This window comes from Notolepis coatsorum, assembly GCF_963971535.1.
Source record: "Notolepis coatsorum genome assembly, chromosome: 15".
In the NCBI taxonomy this organism is placed as follows: Eukaryota; Metazoa; Chordata; class Actinopteri; order Aulopiformes; family Paralepididae; genus Notolepis; species Notolepis coatsorum.
In genome coordinates, this window is record NC_140179.1 from 105,131,839 (window position 1) to 105,152,294 (window position 20,456).

Sequence of the window (20,456 nt, forward strand, 5' to 3'; positions counted from 1 at the left end):
CCAGTCCTGAAGCCTGACTGATTAGGGTCTAGGAGGTCATTCTGTAAGAGATAAGCAGTAAGTTGGTTGGATACAGCACGTTCAAGTGTTTTAGAAAGGAAGGAGAGAAGAGAGACAGGACGGTAGTTGCCTATGACGGTAGGGTTCAGGGTTGGTTTTTTTATGAGCGGCGTGACTCTGGCTTGTTTTAGGGAGGTGGGGACCACCCCCGAGTTGAGTGAGGAGTTGATGGTTACAGTTAGGAATGGGAGGATGTCTGGTGCTATGGTCTGGAGGAGTGGGGAGGGTAGCTGGTCCAGCTGGCAAGTAGTCGGACGGTTCGACGTTACCAGTGTCAGGGTCTCTGCTTCTGTAATGGGAGAGAAAGATGACAGAGTGAAGGATGAGGTTCTCGATTCAGCATTTGGAATGGGTGGGGGTTGGGAGAAGGAGCTGCGGATGTTCTCCACTTTTTCCTCAAAGAAGATCGCAAAGTCTTCGGCAGAGAAAGATGAGGGAGGGGGGGGTGGGGGGGGAGTGAGGAGGGAGGACATGGTAGCATGCAGTTTGCGAAGATTCTTGGCAGAGGCCTCGATCCTATGGTGGAAGAAAGAAGCTTTGGCATTAGTGATGGTTTTGGAGAATGTTAACAAGAGGTTGTGATATGTGTCGATGTCAGCAGTGAGGCGTGACTTTCTATACTTCCTTTCAGCTGCTCTCAGGACCTGTCTTTGTTCTCTCACTGGATCTGTCAGCCATGGACTGGGTGGGGAACGGCGGGCAGGTTTCTCAACGAGGGGACAGAGCTTGTTGAAGGAGGTTGCAAGGGCTGAAAGGAGGGTGGAGGTTGCCATCTCTGTGGAGAGAGCAGAGAAGGTGTCACTCAAAGGTAGAGCGGATAGTATGTCAGAGGAGAGGGTGGAGGGGGATAGGGAGGGCAGGTTGCGTCTGAGTGAGACTGTTTGAGTTGGGGTGAAGACCTTTCGGTTAAGCATGAGAGTTAGTGAGAAGGATATGAAGGAATGGTCAGATACATGTAGGGGAGTTACCGTGGTGTTAATGATGCTGGAGTTACGGGAAAATATGAGATCCAAGGAGTTGCCTGCTTTGTGGGTGGGAGGCATGGCAGTGGGAGTCAGGTCAAACGATTGTAGGAGGGAGACTACTATGACTGACTGAGATGAGTCAGGCAGGTTGAAGTCGCCCAATAGAAGGAGAGGGGTACCATCTTCCGGTAAGGAGCTAAGAAGCATGTCCAGCTCATCTGTGAAGTGATCGAGTGTACCTGGAGGGCGGTAGAGTGTAACAATGGTGAGATTGAAAGGATTAGAGACAGATACTGCATGATAGTTAGTGGTTTTATAATTCCCCCAACAATTTTCTTAATCGTCTCCATATCAATATCATTATAATCTTTAGATTTTTTATTCTTACAGTTCAATACAGTGTCCATTACTTCATTTTCATCTACCGGATAAAGAAACATTTAGCTTGAGTTGAAGTCAATCAGTTTATCCAGTGACCCAGTTGTGAATGTAATTTTCTCTGCCAATTCAGGTCCAATACGTACAAAGAATTTATTAAAACCATCAACCACCTCATCCATGTTGCTTATGGACTTTCCATTTACAATAAAATGATCTGGATAGTTCACACCATTAGACCCCTTTCTGATAAGATTATTAAGCACCTTCCAAATACCCTTAATATCATATTTTTTACTTTCTAGTAGATTGGCATAGTATTCCTTTTTACAATTTCTCATAATAATTGTTAACTTGTTTTTATACATTTTATATTTAGACTCTGTTTCATTAGTTCTGTATTTAATAAATCTTCTATACAACAGGTTTTTATTTTTTCAAGCATTTAATAGCCCCATTGTTAACCATGGATTCTTTGTGGAATTTCTTCTCTTGTCCTGTTTTTTTTATTGGACATTTGTTGTCATAAGATGCTTTAAATATTTCCAGAAAAGAGTCATAGGCGACATCAATATAATTTTTTTGGTATACTGTATTCCAATCCTGTTCAATTAAGTAATTTTTTGCCTCCAGGACTTTTCTATACATAGTATCATACACAACAAAAGTTGGTAGATGGTCACTAATGTCATTAAGTAATAGCCCACTCACAGTATTGTTATCTATTATGTTTGTAAAAATGTTATCTATCAGTGTGGCACTATGTGAAGTTATTCTGCTGGGTCTGGTGATTTTAGGATATAGGCTCATGCTGAACATAGTGTCAATGAATTCCTCTGTCAATCTATGTTTTGGGGGATTTAGCAGATCAATATTGAAATCCCCACATATGAATACATCTTTTTGATTATTTATAGAAAATAGTTTTTCCATCCAGTTGTTAAACACATTAATATCTGATCCTGGTGTCCTATATATACAGCTAACAACTATATTCTTCTTTTTTGCCAAGCTTATTTCAACTGTTACACATTCAAACACATTTTCTACTGCCAATGACATCTTATCCAACACTTTACAATCCATTTTACTATCAACATATAATGCCACACCCCCTCCACTTTTGTTTTGTCTGTTTGTGTAAAACATGTCATAACCAGGCATGGAGGCCGGCACCTGCAGCAGGGAGAGCTGGTGCTCCAGGACGGGTGGAAGGATGGTGTTGAAGGCCGAGCTGAAGTCCACATACAAGATCCTGACATAGTTGCCCGCGCAGTCCAGATGTTCCAGTGTGTAGTGCAGGGCCATGTTCACAGCATCCTCTGTGGATCTGTTGGCTCTGTACGCGAACTGCAGCGGGTCCAGCACAGGATCTGTGATGAGCTTCAGGTGGGCCAGGACAAAGCGCTCCAGGACCTTCATGACCACAGAGGTCAGGGCGACAGGTCTGTAGTCATTAAGGCCCGTGACCTTGGCCTTCTTGGGGACGGGGATGATGGTTGAGGCCTTGAAGCATGCTGGGACGTGACACAGCTCCAACAAGGCATTAAAAATGGTGGTAAACACCGGGGCAAGCTGGTCAGCGCAGTGCTTCAAGGCAGAGTGGGAGACAGAGTCCGGGCCGGCCGCCTTCTGGGGGTTCTGACTAGAAAACAGCCGTTTCACCTCTCTCACACTGACAGAGAGGGGGGGAGGGGCCCACTGGGGTGGGGGGATGGAGGTTGTGGCTGAGTGGGTGAAGGAAGAGGGCGGGGGGAACCTCTTTCTCAAACCTACAATAAAATTCGTTTAGCTCGTTCGCCAGGGGGAGGCTATCAGGCGCCTGTGGTGACTTCGGCTTATAGTTTGTAATGGTCTTGAGGCCGTTCCATACGGAGGAGGAATTCCCCTCAGAGAGCTGTTGTCGCAGTTTCTCTGAGAAGCGAAGTTTCGCCTCCCTCACCTCTTTGGCGAACTTGTACTTGGCCTGCCTGAACCGATGAGCGTCTCCACTGAGCCTGGCCACCTCCTTCTCCGACCTCAGCCGCCTGAGTTGGGCTGAAAACCAGGGCTTGTTGTTGTTAAAGATCGTCCTAGAGCGGAGGGGGACACACCTCACCGAGGCTGATGAATGATGTCACAGCTTCTGTACCTATACTTCTGGAACAACTCAGTGAAGTATTGGTACAATGTTAATCCTCAGCATCGTGAACAAAAAAATTGTTTTGCACATTTCCAAATGAAAAGGCACGACCAACTGTAGCCTTAACATAATGTGTTTCCTTTTTAACTACTGTGAGCTATGTTTAATTTAATTGCACTTAAAGTCGATATATGTATTTAACTTCTGCATTTAAGTGTGTGTGTGTGTGTGTGTGTGTGTGTGTGTGTGTGTGTGTGTGTGTGTGTGTGTGATCAGGCAGGCCGTCCACAACAACTGATAAAAATAACATGTTTCCATACCAGGCAATGATGTTTCCGGTCAAGATGCTCTCTACAGCTCCTGAGTAGAAGGACTGGAGTATCTTCCCCGATACTCTGAACTTCCTTAACTGGCTCAGGTGGTAGAGGCGCTGCTTCGCCTTCTTTACTACTGTGTCTATGTGTGTTGACCATGTCAGATCCTCTGAGATGTGGACCCCCAGGTACTTAAAGCTGCTCACCCTGTCCACGGTAGCCCTGTTAATCATCAGTGGTGTGTGTGTCTCCTGCTGTCCTCTCCTATAATCCACGATCAGCTCCTTGGTTTTACCAATGTTCAGGAGCAGGCTGTTGTCCTGGCACCAGCACTCCAGTACCTCAACCTCCTCCCGGTAGGCCTTCTCGTCGTTGTCCGAGATCAGCCCCACCACCACCGTGTCGTCTGCGAACTTCACTATGGAGTTGGAGCTGAACTTGGCCACACAGTCGTGTGTGTAGAGTGAGTACAGCAGGGGGCTCAGAACACAGCCCTGGGGGGACCCGATGCTCAGGGTGATGGTGTTGGAGGTCTGACCCCCCACCCTGACCGCCTGGGGTCTTTCACTCAGAAAGTCCAGTACCCAGGCGCTCAGGGCGGAGCTCAGACCCAGCTCGATCAGCTTGTCCACCAGTCTGGTGGGGACTATGGTGTTGAACGCTGAGCTGTAGTCAATGAACAACTATCAGTCTATCAGTGAGCTGGATGCAATCCTACCTTGAGGGGAGGGAACAGATGGTAGAGGTAAACAGTACCCTATCCCCCCCCCCCTCACAGTGAGCTGTGGTGTTCCACAAGGAAGCATACTAGGACCGCTACTGTTCCTAATTTATGCAAATGACATGTCGTCAGCTTGTGACTGCAACTTGTTCCTGTTTGCGGACGACTCAGCCCTGCTGGTCTCTGACAAGAACAAGTTACAGGTTGAAAAAACCCTCAACTCGGAACTAGGCAAAATCTGCATAATGGCTCGCTGATAACAAACTATCATTACACATGGGCAAAACAGAGTCCATTCTCTTCGGTTCAAATAACAAACTCAGCAAGACCGACGGCTTCTCAGTTACAGTGGGTGACAATATTGTCACAAGGAAAGATGAAATTACCTACCTGGGTTCCATCCTAGAGGCTAATCTCTCCTGTGACAAAATGGCATCCAATGTAATAAAAAAAGTCAACCAACGAACTCGATTCTTGTACTGGATCTCCTCTCTGGTAAACAAGAATACCCTGAAGACTCTGGCAGGAGCACTCATTCAAGGGTACTACGACTATGCTTGCACCTCATGGTACCAAAGCACCTCAAAGGTGCTAAAAACAAAATTACAAACATCTCAAAACAAACTGGTCCGACTACTGCTTGACCTTACTCCTAGAACCCACCTCACCCCTGCCCACTTTGACAACCTAGGATGGCTTAGAGTAGACGACAGAGTACAGCAACTTGCAATGGGCCTGGTCTACAAGATACACTACACGACCAAGGTACCCATGTACACGTCAAAATACTTCCCAAAGGTCAGTGAATACCACGATCACAACACCAGAGGGAGCTCCACAAATCATGTTAAACCCAGATTCGGCTCAAACAAGGGACTAAACACGTTTCGCAATTATGCCACATCAATGTGGAACGCCCTACCCAAAACTGTAAAGGAATGTGAATCACTACCCACTTTCAAAACCACTCTCAAGGGACACCTACGGGAGACTGCAATTCGAAACTGGCCCCTGTAAATGTCCTAACCCAACCCCCTCCAATGTACAGTAATTTACCTAGTATGGTTGTCAATATTCCAATGTACAATTGTGCTTGTTTGTACAGTGTCCCCCCCCCCCCCCCCCCCAATGTACAGTTTTGCTTGTTTATACAGTGTTTCCCCCCCCCCCCCACCTCTAATGTAAATTACCCAGTATGGTTGTCAATATCCCAATGTACCCAACCCCCCCCACACAACCCCACCCAACCTCCTCCAATGTACAGTTTCTACGTCAAATGTATATACTCCCTTTTCTTGACTCTTTTTGTATCACAAACAGTACTGTATTTGCAAATCTGGTATGTCATAAATGTATAGATGTAGCAGTAGGCCTACTGTCTATCTGTGTCATGTATGTCATATGTCCTGATGAATTGAAAATGGGGGACCCTGATGTAAACAAGACGAAAGTCTTTCTCTGGTCTGCATCCCCTTAACAATTGTGTGTATTGAGCTGTACTGTATTGTACCCATTCTGCAATCTGTTAATAAAGTTTTCAATCAATCAATCAATCAATCAATCATGCAAATGGTTATCTTCTAATCTATCAAAAAACAACAACATATATAACAGATTTGCAAATACAGTACTGTTTGTGATACAAAAAGTGTCCAGAAAAAGAGTGTATATACATTTAACGTTACATGGTAACGTTATCTAACTGCATTTAGAATCTAACAAGCTATTAACTTATGATAAACATTAACTAAAGATTGCTACATAAAATACCACTATTGACTACATCCATGAGTGGTCTGCTAATGCGTTAAAATGTAAAAAATGCAGTAAGTAAGTAAAGCTAAAAGCTAAAACTAAAGGCTGGCTGTCACAAAACAGTCACATCTAGAGACCTCAAAACCTACTCTAGCGAGGCCTTTAACCTTGAACTGGAGAGTCTGGACTGGTCATATGAACTCAATGGTACACTGGTTGAAGAAACTTGGCTTGGCTTCAAAACCAAATTTTCATCAATACTAAACAACATGGCCCCCCTAAGAACCACCAGGGTAAAAAATCGCGCTGAGCCATGGATGCACACTGAAATACTGACCGCTATGAAAGCCAGAGACAAAAAATGCTCTGAGTTTCGTAAAAGTCAGTCAAAGCTTACCAAAAGCACGAGCAGTGAACTCCAAGACCACGTGACTGAACTCAAACTAGAAAGAAACAGACTAAGAAATGACGTAAACTCCATGATCAAAACTGCTAAAAAAAATTTCATCAATGACAAAACCGAGGAAAACAAAAATAAACCACGTGAACTTTGGAAATTACTCAACAATCAACTAGGCTGCAGTAAAAAACTCAAAACCAGGTTCTCAAACATAAACATAAAGACGGACAACACGCTCATCACAGACAAGCTGGATGTAGCCAATTACTTAAACACTTTCTTCACAAACATAGCCACAACACTGGTAAACAAACTACCCTCCCACTCAGGGCAGTATGGGGTAGAACACATAGTAGCATACTACAGGAACCTAGGCGTCCACAAAGACGACTTCAAACTGGAAATGGTAACTACAGATGAGGTACTCAAAAAACTGAGCGCCCTCCAACCAAACAAGGCCACTGGCCATGACAACATCCCCTCCAAATTCCTCAGAGACTCAGCAGCAGCCATCACCCCAGTCATCACACACATAATAAACCTCTCCATAAAACAGGGACACGTCCCCAAGGACTTCAAAATTGCGAGAGTAACACCCCTGCACAAAAAGGGCAGCAAATTAGACCCGGGTAACTACCGCCCTGTTTCTATCTTTACATCCATCTCGAAAGTCATGGAAAAAATAGTATACGAACAGATCGAAAAGTACCTTGCGGAAAAAAATCTAATCTACGAATTCCAATCTGGCTTCAGAACATCCCACTCCACTGACACATGCCTTCTCTACTTGAACGACCACATCAAACAAGAGGTGGACGCGGGCAAATACTGCGGCATGGTCATGCTGGACCTACAAAAGGCCTTCGACACTGTCAATCACACCATTCTGATTGACAAGCTAAAAGCAATTGGTTTTGATAGTTTATCAGTGAGCTGGATACAATCCTACCTGGAGGGGAGGGAACAGATGGTGGAAGTAAACGGTACCCTATCCCCCCCCCTCACAGTGAGCTGTGGTGTTCCACAAGGAAGCATACTAGGGCCGCTACTATTCCTAATTTATGCAAATGACATGTCGTCAGCTTGTGACTGCAACTTGTTCCTGTTTGCGGACGACTCAGCCCTGCTGGTCTCTGACAAGAACAAGTTACAGGTTGAAAAAGCCCTCAGCTCGGAACTAGGCAAAATCTGCATATGGCTCGCCGACAACAAACTATCATTACACATGGGCAAAACAGAGTCCATTCTCTTCGGTTCAAATAACAAACTCAGCAAGACCGACGGCTTCTCGGTTACAGTGGGTGACAATATTATCACAAGGAAAGATGAAATTACCTACCTGGGTTCCATCCTAGAGGCTAATCTTTCCTGTGACAAAATGGCATCCAATGTAATAAAAAAAGTCAACCAACGAAGGCGATTCTTGTACCGGATCTCCTCTCTGGTAAACAAGAATACCCTGAAGACTCTAGCAGGAGCACTCATTCAAGGGTACTACGACTATGCTTGCACCTCATGGTACCAAAGCACCTCAAAGGCACTAAAAAACTAATTACAAACATCTCAAAACAAGCTAGTCAGACTACTACTTGACCTGACTCCTAGAACCCACCTCACCCCTGCCCACTTTGACAACCTAGGATGGCTTAGAGTAGACGACAGAGTACAGCAACTTGCAATGGGCCTGGTCTACAAGATACACTACGCGACCAAGGTACCCATGTACATGTCAAAATACTTCCCAAAGGTCAGTGAATACCACGATCACAACACCAGAGGGAGCTCCACAAATCATGTAAAACCCAGATTCGGCTCAAACAAGGGACTAAACACGTTTCGCAATTATGCCACATCAATGTGGAACGCCCTACCTAAAGCTGTAAAGGAATGTGAATCACTACCCACTTTCAAAAACACTCTCAAAAAACACCTACGTGAGACTGCAATTCGAAACTGGCCCCTACAAATGTCCTAACCTAGTTGTACAGTAAATGACCAAGTAAGGCTTTGTCAATATTCCAATGCACAGTGTAAAATGTGTGTGTGTCTGTGTCCCCTACCCAACCCCCCCCCCCCCCCCCCGCCCCACCTCCAATGTACAGCCCTCACCCAACCCACCCAACCCCACCCCACCCAACCAACCTCCTCCAATGTACAGTTTCTACGCCAAATGTATATACTGTAGCGCTGAGAAGAAGGAGTCGGAGGCGGTGTCTCGAAGCTAAACTCAATTTCTTTATTCATCAGCGTAACAACAAATCGACGTAGTCGTATCGACAGTAAAATAAGAATGCCGGTGGCCGGAAGTGCCACCCTATAAATCGTCCGGGGGGAACTACCATTCCCAACGAGTTCCGTGTGAATTATGTACAGTCACTACACAAGCCCCCCCAGAATTCACCCATAGTCAAAATCCCCCCGGCGTGGGGGAACAATTGCCCGGCCCCTGCGTGTGCGGAAAGCCGGGGGCGGGGAGGGCGGAGTGGCATAAGCGCCCGCGCCGTCCACGACACCCGGGGGCACGAAACGGCCTCGGCGAGCGTGGAAAACCGGGGGCGGAGAGGGGAAAGCGTCGCAAGCGCCCGTACCCTCACCGACACCCGGGGGCGCTGGCATCGGTGAGGCCGCCGGTGGCTCTGTGGGCGGTGGCACCCGGGGCAACGGCGGACGACCCCTGCGGGGGGGAAGGGCCAACTCCAAAGGCTGTGAAACGTCTATGTGAGCGGGCTTGATCCTGTCTATCGACACGGTCTCCGTCCTACCGCCCATGTCGACCATGAGGTCCTTGTTACCGTGTCGCAGGACCCTAAACGGGCCATCGTAAGGGGGGCGTAGGGGCCCCCGGTGCGCATCGTGGCGAACAAAAACATACTCCGCTGTGTGCAGGCTGCGCGGCACCCGGGAAACGGGGGTACCATGCTGCGACGTGGGAATCGGGGCGAAGGTCTGAGCCGCTTCTCGCAGGGTGGAACGCTGGCTGGCCGCGGACCAAGGGGTTGTCGCGTCCGGAATGAAATCCCCCGGGACGCGCAATGTCTGGCCGTATAACAGTTCCGCGGACGAGGCCTGCAGGTCCTCCTTGGGGGCGCTCCTAAGTCCGAGCATGACCCACGGCAGCTTATCCACCCAGTTGCCGTCCGTCAGGCCTGCGCGCAGCGCCGCCTTCATGGACCGGTGGAAACGTTCGCATAGCCCGTTGGCCTGCGGGTGGTACGCGGTTGTACGGTGCAGCTTAACCCCCAGGCCGCTGGCGACCGCGTTCCAGAGCTCTGAGGTGAACTGCGAGCCCCGGTCGGAGGAGCGGTCAGACGGGGTCCCGAAACGTGCGATCCACGTGCTGATAAAGGCGCGGGCCACGTCGGAAGAAGACGTCGAGGCGAGGGGAACGGCTTCCGGCCATCGGGTGGTCCTGTCCACCATAGTGAACAGGTAGGTAAACCCGTGAGAGGAAGGAAGCGGGCCCACGAGGTCAACATTGACGTGGTCGAACCTCCTCTCGGGAACCACGAATGTCACAAGCGGGGCCTTGGTATGTCGGTGCACTTTAGCCCGTTGGCAGGACACACACGCGTCGACCCAGGCCCTCACGTCTTTCTTGAGCCCCCGCCACACAAACTTCTGTGACACCAACCTGCTCGAAGGCTTCCTACCGGGGTGAGACAGGTCGTGCACAGCCTCGAAAGCCCGCCTGCGCCAGCCTATAGGGACCAGCGGCCGGGGTTGCCCGGTGGAGAGGTCACAGAGCAGGGACGCGCCCGAGCCGCCAATCGCGACGTCTCTGAGGCGCAGACTGGTATCCGCTGTCCTGAGGGCCTGGATGTCGTGGTCGGAGGCCTGTTCCGAGCCCATGGCGACGTAGTCGAGGCCCAGTTGCACAGCTCCGATGACGACCCTGGATAGGCAGTCTGCGACCACGTTGGCTTTCCCGGCGATATGCCGTATGTCTGTCGTGTACTCGGAAATGTACGAGAGTTGGCGCTGTTGTCGCGCGGACCACGGTTCAGCCACCTTGGACATGGAGAACGTGAGGGGTTTGTGGTCGACGAAGGCCGTAAACTCCCGGCCCTCCAGCATGAAACGAAAATGGCGCACCGCCAACCAGAGACCTAGGAGCTCTCTGTCAAATGCGCTGTACTTGCGCTCCCTGGGGGTCAGTTGACGGCTGAAAAACGCCAGCGGTTGCCAGGCGCCGTCAACGTATTGCTCATGCACTGCGCCCACCGCGTAGTCTGACGCGTCGGTGGTAATGGCGACCGGGGCCCCCGGTGACGGGTGAGCCAACATGGCTGCACCCGCCAGGGCCGCCTTGGTGGCCGCGAAGGCTGTCGTCCTCTCGGCCGTCCAGTCGACCGGCTGGTTGGGGGACTTGCCCTTCAGCGCCTCGTAAAGCGGCCGCATGGTGTGGGCCGCCCGGGGGATGAACCGGTGATAAAACGTCACCATCCCGAGAAATTCCCTGAGCGCCCGGGCCGTCGGGGGTCGTGGGAAAGCGGAAACGGCCTCCACTTTCGACGGGAGGGGGGCGGCCCCCCTCCTGTCGATGAGGTGTCCGAGGAACCGTATGGAGGTCAACCCGAACTGACACTTAGCCGGGTTGATGATTAGGCCGTTTTGGCCCAGCCTCGTAAAGAGGCATCGTAGGTGCTCAAGGTGCTCCTCGGGCGAGGAGCTGGCGACAAGGATGTCGTCCAGGTAGACAAAAATAAACGGCATGTCTCTGAGCGTCGAGTCCATTAGCCTCTGGAAAGACTGTGCCGCGTTCTTCAGTCCGAACGGCATCCGTAGGAACTCAAATAGACCGAAGGGTGTTACCACCGCCGTCTTCGGGACGTCCAAGGGGTGTACCGGCACTTGGTGGTAACCGCGTACCAGGTCTACCTTCGAAAAGAACAGCTTACCCGCCAGGTGCCCCGAGAAGTCCTGGATGTGGGGGACCGGGTAGCGGTCTGGCGTGGTAGCGTCGTTGAGGCGTCTGTAGTCCCCGCACGGTCTCCATCCCCCGTCCGGTTTGGGCACGATGTGCAGCGGCGAGGCCCAGGGGCTGTCCGAGCGTCGGACAATCCCCAACTTCTCCATGTTGGCGAACTCTGACCTAGCGACTGCTAGTCTGTCAGGGTTGAGCCGGCGGGCCCTAGCGTACACGGGAGCTCCTTGAGTCTCTATGTGGTGCTCGACCCCGTGTTTGGTGGTCGCGGCCGAGAACGTAGGCTGTGTCAAGCCGGGAAACTCCCGCAGTAGGCGTTGGTACACATCACCTTCTGCGAGCGAGCTGGCCAGCCCGCTGTATACCACTTCATTGCGCACACAAGTCAAGGAAGCGTACGTCTGGGCGTCTACCAGGCGGCCGTGCCTCACGTCCACGAGGAGCCCATGTGCGCAGAGGAAATCCGCCCCGAGTAGTGGGAACGAGACGTCGGCCGTGACAAACTCCCACGTGAACCGCTGTCCCCCGAAACACAACTCCACGGTCCTCGTGCCGTAGGTGCGGATCGGGTTACCGTTGGCGGTCGTCAGTCGCGGACCCCCCCCCCCGCCGGCGGTGTCTACCACCGTCGCCGGTAGGACGCTCCTCTGTGCCCCGGTGTCGCAGAGGAATTCTCGACCAGAGAGTGTGTCCTTAATGAAGAGTAGCCTGTTCGACGTACCTGCGCTCACGGCCGCTACTGGGCGCAGGTGTTGGCGTTTCCCGCCCTGACAAAAGTACAAGGCGGGCGGCACTTCGTTGCTTTCGCGCCGAAGCGTGCATGGAAATAACACAGGCCTGTGTCATTATTGCCGTCGGCCGCGGCGCCCCTCTCCATCTTCGCCCCTCCCCCTCTGGGCATGTGCGCCCGTGTCGGGGCCAGCACCTCTGGGGCTAAGTGCTGCGTGGCCAGGTAGAACCGATCTGCCTCCTCCGCCAGAGCCCGGGGATCCACAATGTTTGTATTGGCCAGCGCCGTCTGTACCCGTGGCGGCATGTGTCTGAGGAACAGCTCTTTAAATAAAAAGTTCGGCTGCTCGGCGCCCAGTAGATTCAGCATCATTTCCATATGCGCCGACGGCTTGCTGTCTCCCAAGCCACGTATATCCAACAAACGTCGGGCCCGCTCAGACGGCGACAACTCAAAAATCCTGAGCAGGTGCGTCTTAAACGCCTCATATCTATCCCGGGCCGGCGGAGCGGTAATGAAGCCTACCGTCCTCGCCGCCGTAGTGTTGTTCAGACTCGAGACGACGTGGAAGTATCGAGCGGCGTCCTCCACGATTCCCCGTAGGGCGAATTGCGCCTCCGCCTGGGCGAACCACGCGGCCGCCGACTGCTCCCAAAACTCAGGCAGTCTGAGAAAACCAGCGTTGTTTGCCATGTTCGCCGTATTCTCCGTCTCGGAAACTTCCTCGAGACTAATGTCAGGGTCACCAGTGTAGCGCTGAGAAGAAGGAGTCGGAGGCGGTGTCTCGAAGCTAAACTCAATTTCTTTATTCATCAGCGTAACAACAAATCGACGTAGTCGTATCGACAGTAAAATAAGAATGCCGGTGGCCGGAAGTGCCACCCTATAAATCGTCCGGGGGGAACTACCATTCCCAACGAGTTCCGTGTGAATTATGTACAGTCACTACAATACACTCCTTTTCTGGACACTTTTGTATCACAAACAGTACTGTATTTGCAAATCTGATATGTCATAAATGTATAGATGTAGCAGTACTGTCTATCTGTATGTCATGTATGTCATATATGTTATGATGAATTGAAAATGGGGGACCCTGATGTAAACAAGACGAAAGTCTTTCTCTGGTCTGCATCCCCTTAACACTTGTATGTATTGAGCTGTACTGTACTGTACCCATTCTGCAATCTGTTAATAAACTTTTCAATCAATCAATCAATCAATCAATCAATCAATCAATCAATCAATCAATCAATCAATCAATCAAGTAAACTTACGAGCGAGTGCCGCCTCGGCAACAATGAGCTGAACGCTTGAACTACGGACCCCCCCCTGAGCGCTTTACTTCCGCATTCCACGATAACAACACAAGCTGATGGGAGTGTCTTAACTTTCTCTCTCTACGGCTTTGTTTGGTAGAAGAAGGCATTCAGTCTCCGGCGTAACAGGAGACACTCACGGCTGGAGGGAGAATCAGAAGCAGAAGATATCACATCGCCGCTCAACCTTACGCCAAAAGTACACAGGTAAATCAAACGGGGCTTTTGTTTGACTAACTAACACTGAATATTATATTGTGACTGTAAAATGTGCTCTGCTAGCTCTGTTAGCTCTGCTGGCTAACTGTTAGCTAACTGTTAGCTCTGTTAGCCGGGAGACCAGCAGACGCCGGTGGGCTAAGTGAGATGGACCTGCCGGGTCAGGAATATACCAACACGCGTTCTCAGTTTATAGCTAACGTTACCTCAAGTCGGTTAAATGTTTGACGAATGCAAGCAAACCGTAATCTTAACAGCCGTTAGCACGTTAGCTACTAGCTAAGCCAGTGAGCAACCACCGTGGAAATGGAGTTCGAAATATTAGGTGAGCCAGCTAGCAGCTGATGTAGCAGCTGATCGCGAAGTAAATACAACAGTGTTTAGAGTTCTGCCATGTTGTAGACAAAGTCAGGTCGTTTACTTCTAACATATCCCTTTGATTGATTGAAAAGTGTATTAACAGATTGCAGAATGAGTACAGTACAGCCCAATAGCTATGACATTAAGTTTGTTCAAAACCTTTTTGTCACAGTCAAGAGGGGCAGAACTAACAACTGAGCTGCAAATAACACGTGGGACAGATGTAGCAGATGTTACAAAAACAAATGGCTGCACACAACCTTGCAGAGGCCATACATCCAACTAATGGAAGATAGTTTAATTAACTTTAATTAGCAGATTGCAGAATGGGTACAGTACAGTACGTCTCAATACACACAATTGTTAAGGGGATGCAGACCAGAGAAAGACTTTCGTCTTGTTTACATCAGGGTCCCCCATTTTCAATTCATCATATGACACACACGACATACAGATAGACAGTACTGCTACATCTATACATTCATGACATACCAGATTTGCAAATACAGTACTGTTTGTGATACAAAAAGAGTCCAGAAAAGGGAGTATGTACATTTGACGTAAAAACTGTACATTGGAGGAGGTTGGGTGGGGTTGTGTGGGGGGGGGGTTGGTTAGGAGGGGTTGGGGGGGGGGGGGGGACACACTGTACAAGCAAAACTGTACATTGGAATATTGACAACCATACTAGGTAAATTACTGTACATTGGAGAGGGTTGGGTTAGGATATTTACAGGGGCCAGTTTCGAATTGCAGTCTCCCGTAGGGGTTCCTTGAGAGTGGTTTTGAAAGTGGGTAGTGATTCACATTCCTTTACAGCTTTAGGTTGGGCGTTCCACATTGAGTTCAAGTTCAAGTTCTTTAATAGTTGTCATACAGAAGTACAGAATACTTTCATACAAAATGCTTCTTACTGTTACGCTCCAGAGACTGTGCTAGACAAGATAGTATCAAATAACATAATAACATAATATAGCATGAATTTAGAAGAAGAAAATGAGGTCACAGTGTTCGGTATAGACATATGTACAATGTTCTGAGTTACCATATAATATACAATACACAATACTATGCAGTGTACTAATGTACAGTACTATCTAGTGCAAAGCAGAAATGGGATGAGGTACAATTTTAGGTACAATTTACAGTAAGGTGTACGAGTTGTAGTGCAATCCTTCATCCATAAATATAAAGTGTGGGGAGTGGGTGCTACAGTGTGTTTGTTTAAAGTTAGTGTGTGTGCTATAAAGTGTGGGGAGTGGGTGCTACAGTGTTTGTTTAAAGTGTGTGTGTGCGTGTGGATGTGTGTGCTATGTGCGTTTGATGGTTGTTGTTGTGTAGTGTTCATTGTTCGTTAAGCAGCCTGATGGCCTGGGGATAGAAGCTTCTTCTGAGTCTTTCTGTGCTCGCCTTGAGACTCCGGTATCGCTTGCCTGACCGCAGCAGTTCAAAGAGGCAGTTGTTCGGGTGGCTCGAGTCCTTAATAATTCTCTTAGCCTTCCCCCTGCACCGCTTGTTGTAAATGTTCTGGAGGGTGGGGAGCCCCCCTCAGATTGTGCGTTCGGCTGAACGTGTCACTCTTTGTAGTCTGCTTCGGTCTTGTGTAGGGATGGGAATTGATAGGATTTTATCGATACGATTCCATTATCGATTCTGCTTATCGATTCGATTCTTTATCGATTCCCTTATCGATACCTGATCAATTTATAATTTAAATAAATAAATTGAAAATGCAACAGAACTACATTTAGTCATTTAGCTGACGCTTTTATCCAAAGGGACTTACAAGTTCTGTACGACAAGCCATCAGGAAGGGCACAACTCTATCAGCTGAGCAACAATGTTCATCAAAGTGTTGAGTGCTAAAGTGTAGGTTAGTTTATTAGGACAAGTGCATGACAGTACGGTTAGTTAGGGTTAGATATATTTTTTTTTATTCAGATAATGGTTGAAGAAGTGCGTTTTTAGTCGACGGCGAAAGATTGGATGGGTTTCGGCTGTCCTAACTGGGGTGGGTAGTTCATTCCACCATTGTGGGGCAAGGACTGAGAATAGGCGACTTCTCTTTGATGACCCTCCCGGAGCTCGGATAGGAGTAGGTCTGAGGCGGCCAGAAGATGCAGAGCGTAGGGGTCTAAGCTGGTTAGAATAACATGCAACTTGACATTTCTGATTGTCATTTATTGTTGAGCCCCCATGTCAGAAAAATACAAAAACTGTAAAAAATAAAACATTAACTATAGCCTACACTTAAATAAAATAATGTATTTGAGATTCTCTTAAAATGTATTTATTTTTTTATTCTTAAACTAATTTAATCTATTGAATAACAGGTTGTTATTCCTCTGACTTCTGTCTCTCACTCACACACTCTCTCTCACACACACACACACACACACACACACACACACACACACACACACACACAGAGAGAGAGAGCTCCCCGGGCCCCTGTCCTATAAGGTATTGGCTTGTGTTGCTACACGGACACATTTGTATGTTGCACCACTGTACTTCCTGGCTTACAGTCTTGTAAACAAACATTCCGTCTCTCATTATATGTGAACTAAAGAGTACAAGGTTTACACAACAGCCCCCACCTGCTGTTTTATTGTATTTGTACCTGTACTATCCGCTGTCAGCTGTTTATCTCTCTTTGTGAGCTTGATTAAATAGCGTTAGCTCACGTTAGCTCCGCGGCTAATTTTAGCTCAGCCTGATCTAAATCAATGACTAGGTTCTAAAGCATTCAAGTAGTTTTCACTGCACATAGAAGTAGCCAAACAGCAGGAGCATTTCGGGAGCATATTACCAAAACATTATTGCGCAACTGTAGGCAGCGATAAGGGAATCGAAAGTCACGGGAGCCACACGGTTCCAGGCATCGGCCAATTAGGAACCGGTTCCCAACGGGTGCAGTGCTATTCCCAAACCAGGAGGTGATGTTGCCAGTCAGGATGCTCTCTATTGTACATGAGTAGAAGTTCTTAAGGATCTTCTGACTGACTTGGAACTTCCTTAGGCGCCTGAGGAAGTAGAGGCGTTGTCGTGCCTTCTTCACAACACTGTCCATGTGTGTGGTCCATGTCAAGTCCTCGGATATGTAGGCTCCGAGGTACTTAAAGCTGTTGACTCTCTCAACCGGTGCCCCGTCGATGCTGAGGGGGCTGTAGTCCTTGACCCCCGACCTCCTGAAGTCCACAATCATCTCCTTTGTTTTGCTGACGTTCAGGGAGAGGCTGTTTTCCTGGCACCATCCCGCCAGGACCTTGACCTCTTCCAGGTAGGCCCTCTCGTCGTTGGCAGAGATCAGGCCCACCACCACTGTGTCGTCGGCAAATTTGATGATTGTGTTGCTACTCCGCTGAGCCACACAGTCGTGTGTGTACAGGGAGTAGAGGAGGGGACTCAGAACACAGCCCTGGGGGGCCCCTATGTTGAGGGTGATGGATGAGGAGGTGCAGTTGCCTGCTCTCACCACCTGGGGTCTGCCCGTCAGGAAGTCCAAGACCCACTGGCAGAGGTCATAGTTCAAGCCCAGGTCCCTGAGCTTGGCTATGAGTTTGGAGGGGACTATGGTATTGAATGCCGAGCTGTAGAGCTGCCGCGATTACCGCATTACCGCGGTATTGCTGTTACATCACGGCCACCGCAGAGTAGGCTGAATACCGCGTCACCGCTGTTTTTTTATAATAATAATAATAAATTACCCTCCTCTCGTTGGGCTTGCGGCTCTGCAGATATACCCTACTCCTCCATCGAGGTTCCAAGCGACCCTATTGGGTACCAGAAAAGTCACGTGAAACAGTGCAGACCACTGATTGGTCAGAAGAGAGACGCGTCACACGTTTTTTACGTCCTGAATGTCAGCTCATCACAACACGGCTAATAACGTTAGCTTTAACTCTCCGCCGGAGTGGACTACCATCGCTCTTCAGGAGTACTAAACGAGACATAATGATTTTACTGTCTGCAACGAATGTTATAATAAAAGCCCTTCGTTCTATACACTTGTCTGATTGAAAACTTTATTAACAGACCGCAGAATGGGACAACTCAGCACGCTCTGAGCAAAGAAAGGAACTGAGATATGAATAGAGTATTGCTTGCTTTGCTATTGTCCGGTAAATACTAGAGTTGTTCCGATACCGATACCAGTATCGGAAAAGCCGCCGATACTGCCTAAAATGCTGGTATCGGTATCGGCGAGTACCCTCTAATGCTGCGCTCCGATACCATATGACGTAATTTATCAACAACACTGCGGTCTGTTGAGTAAGCATTATAAAACAAACGTGTGCTTAATCGATTAAAGTGTCAATGCCATTTGTCATTTTAACAGCAGATACTTTCTTAAATGTCATCGTCCCGACAGAGCGGTGTTGACGGGGAGCTCATGGGTTCGCTTGGTGGCTGGTGTTATTAGCATTGAACAGCTAACCGAAAGCTAGCTTTAACATTACCTTGGCTAAAGTTGGGGCTATTCATAATCCAGCAATAATGGCTGCAGACCTGCAAGCAAAGTACAGCAAGTTGGCAAAGGAGTATTCGTTAAATCACAATGTCACCAGTAACGTTACAGTCTTTTCATATACCGGCAGCTCATGCTATGCTAACTTAGCTCACGTTGACGTCGTCATTGAGACCACCTCGCATACACAATTAATGACATGTTGCGGACAGCCATATCGGTGACAATGTTTAGCTTTTAGTGCCAAATGATAGAGTCTGAGGCGGAGTCTCAAAAGAGAATGTTGAATATTTATTGTGCAAAAATCACAACAGATCCGACTGCTACTGAAACGGAGCCTTGTAGACAGACTGAGTAGGGTATATCTGCTGAGCCAGTGGGTAGCGAGTGCAGCAACGTATAATGTCCGTGTGGATCATTGGAGTAGGGTATATCTGCAGTGCTGAAGCCCCATACTCATTGTATAGATTTGTATTAGTATCATTAATCAATCACCTGTTGTTGAATAAATACCATTACTTTCTAGTTATTACTAAAAAACAGTATATATAAAACAGTATTTGTTAAAAAAAAAAAAAAGGTATAATTTATATAATATCGTTTTTTGTTTTTTTTTATGTATGCACTGGTATCGGATAAGTAAGGGATAATGTATGGCTAGGAGGTCACTACGTTTAAAACACCTCGCCACGGCGGCTCGGTATTTTAAACTCCGTGTCGGTCAATTATTTTGCGACAATGACAGAGTAAAGCTATACATTATCCCGCTTATTACATGGCTAACTTACTAACAATATACCTAATTCATTTGACAAATCGCAGTTGTTCTGTTCTGTGGCTCTGTCAGCCCAAATAAAGTGATTATTATTATCGCGGGCAGCAGCCTCTGTTCTGGCTCCGCTGTGTTCTGGTCCGCTCGTCGCTCCGCCCCCTGTCATCGCCGGCAGCACTGAATTGCACTGAAACAGTGTGTGTCAGTGGGCTTGATTGCGAACAGCTGCGCTCTGCGGTCATTATTGAAAAATCTGCGGTCATTATCGAAAAATAATGACAGCAGTCGGGGGGCTGTTGACCAATCACAAGCAAGCATTTCGGCGAATGTGAAAACGCCATGTAATAAGTATCGGTATCGGCCGATACCCAAAGCTTAGGTATCGGAATCGGATCGGAAAGGAAAAAATGGTATCGGAACATCTCTAGTAAATACGCTGATGTTATTGAACGTATAACTAGGCCTGCCACGATAACACATTTTGCTGGGCGATTAATTGCCCCCGAAAATATCGCGATAAGCGATATTATTGCGACCGGTTCGAGATTTTTTTTTAACATTTTTTTCCCCCCAAAAATTCTTAATTTTCTTTAAAAAATTCACAAATATAATGATAATAGCATAATAATGCAAGGACACCGTTTCAAAGTGCAATAAACTTTTATTTAACATTGGAAGACATTTTAAATAAATAAAACAACCGAAAACAATAAAATGGACTCTCAGCCTCTGTTAACAAAAATGCACTGTAATAAAAAACAATATATAAAATGGACTCTGTCTCTGTTGGCAAAAATTTCACTTGAATAAAAAACAACCAAAAACTATAAATAAAATGGACTCTCAGCCTCTGTTCACAAAAATGCACTGTAATAAAAAACAAAAACAATATATAAAATGGACTCTCAGCCTGTTAACAAAAATGCACTGTAATAAAAAACAATAT

General features: G+C 47.9%; 2 long non-coding RNA genes across 2 annotated transcripts in view; one reads left to right on the forward strand and one right to left on the reverse strand.

Annotated features, from left to right (window-relative positions):
* The window catches only part of LOC311241746, a 290,524-nt gene that overhangs the window by 90,584 nt on the left and 179,484 nt on the right, over positions 1–20,456 (reverse strand). The gene's annotated exons all lie outside the window — the stretch shown is intronic.
* Positions 13,794–20,456, forward strand: part of LOC311241375 — a 36,851-nt gene continuing 30,188 nt past the window's right edge. The window contains exon 1 of the long non-coding RNA XR_014620533.1: positions 13,794–13,895. This is a non-coding gene — a long non-coding RNA (uncharacterized lncRNA). The remainder of the gene's footprint in view (positions 13,896–20,456) is intronic.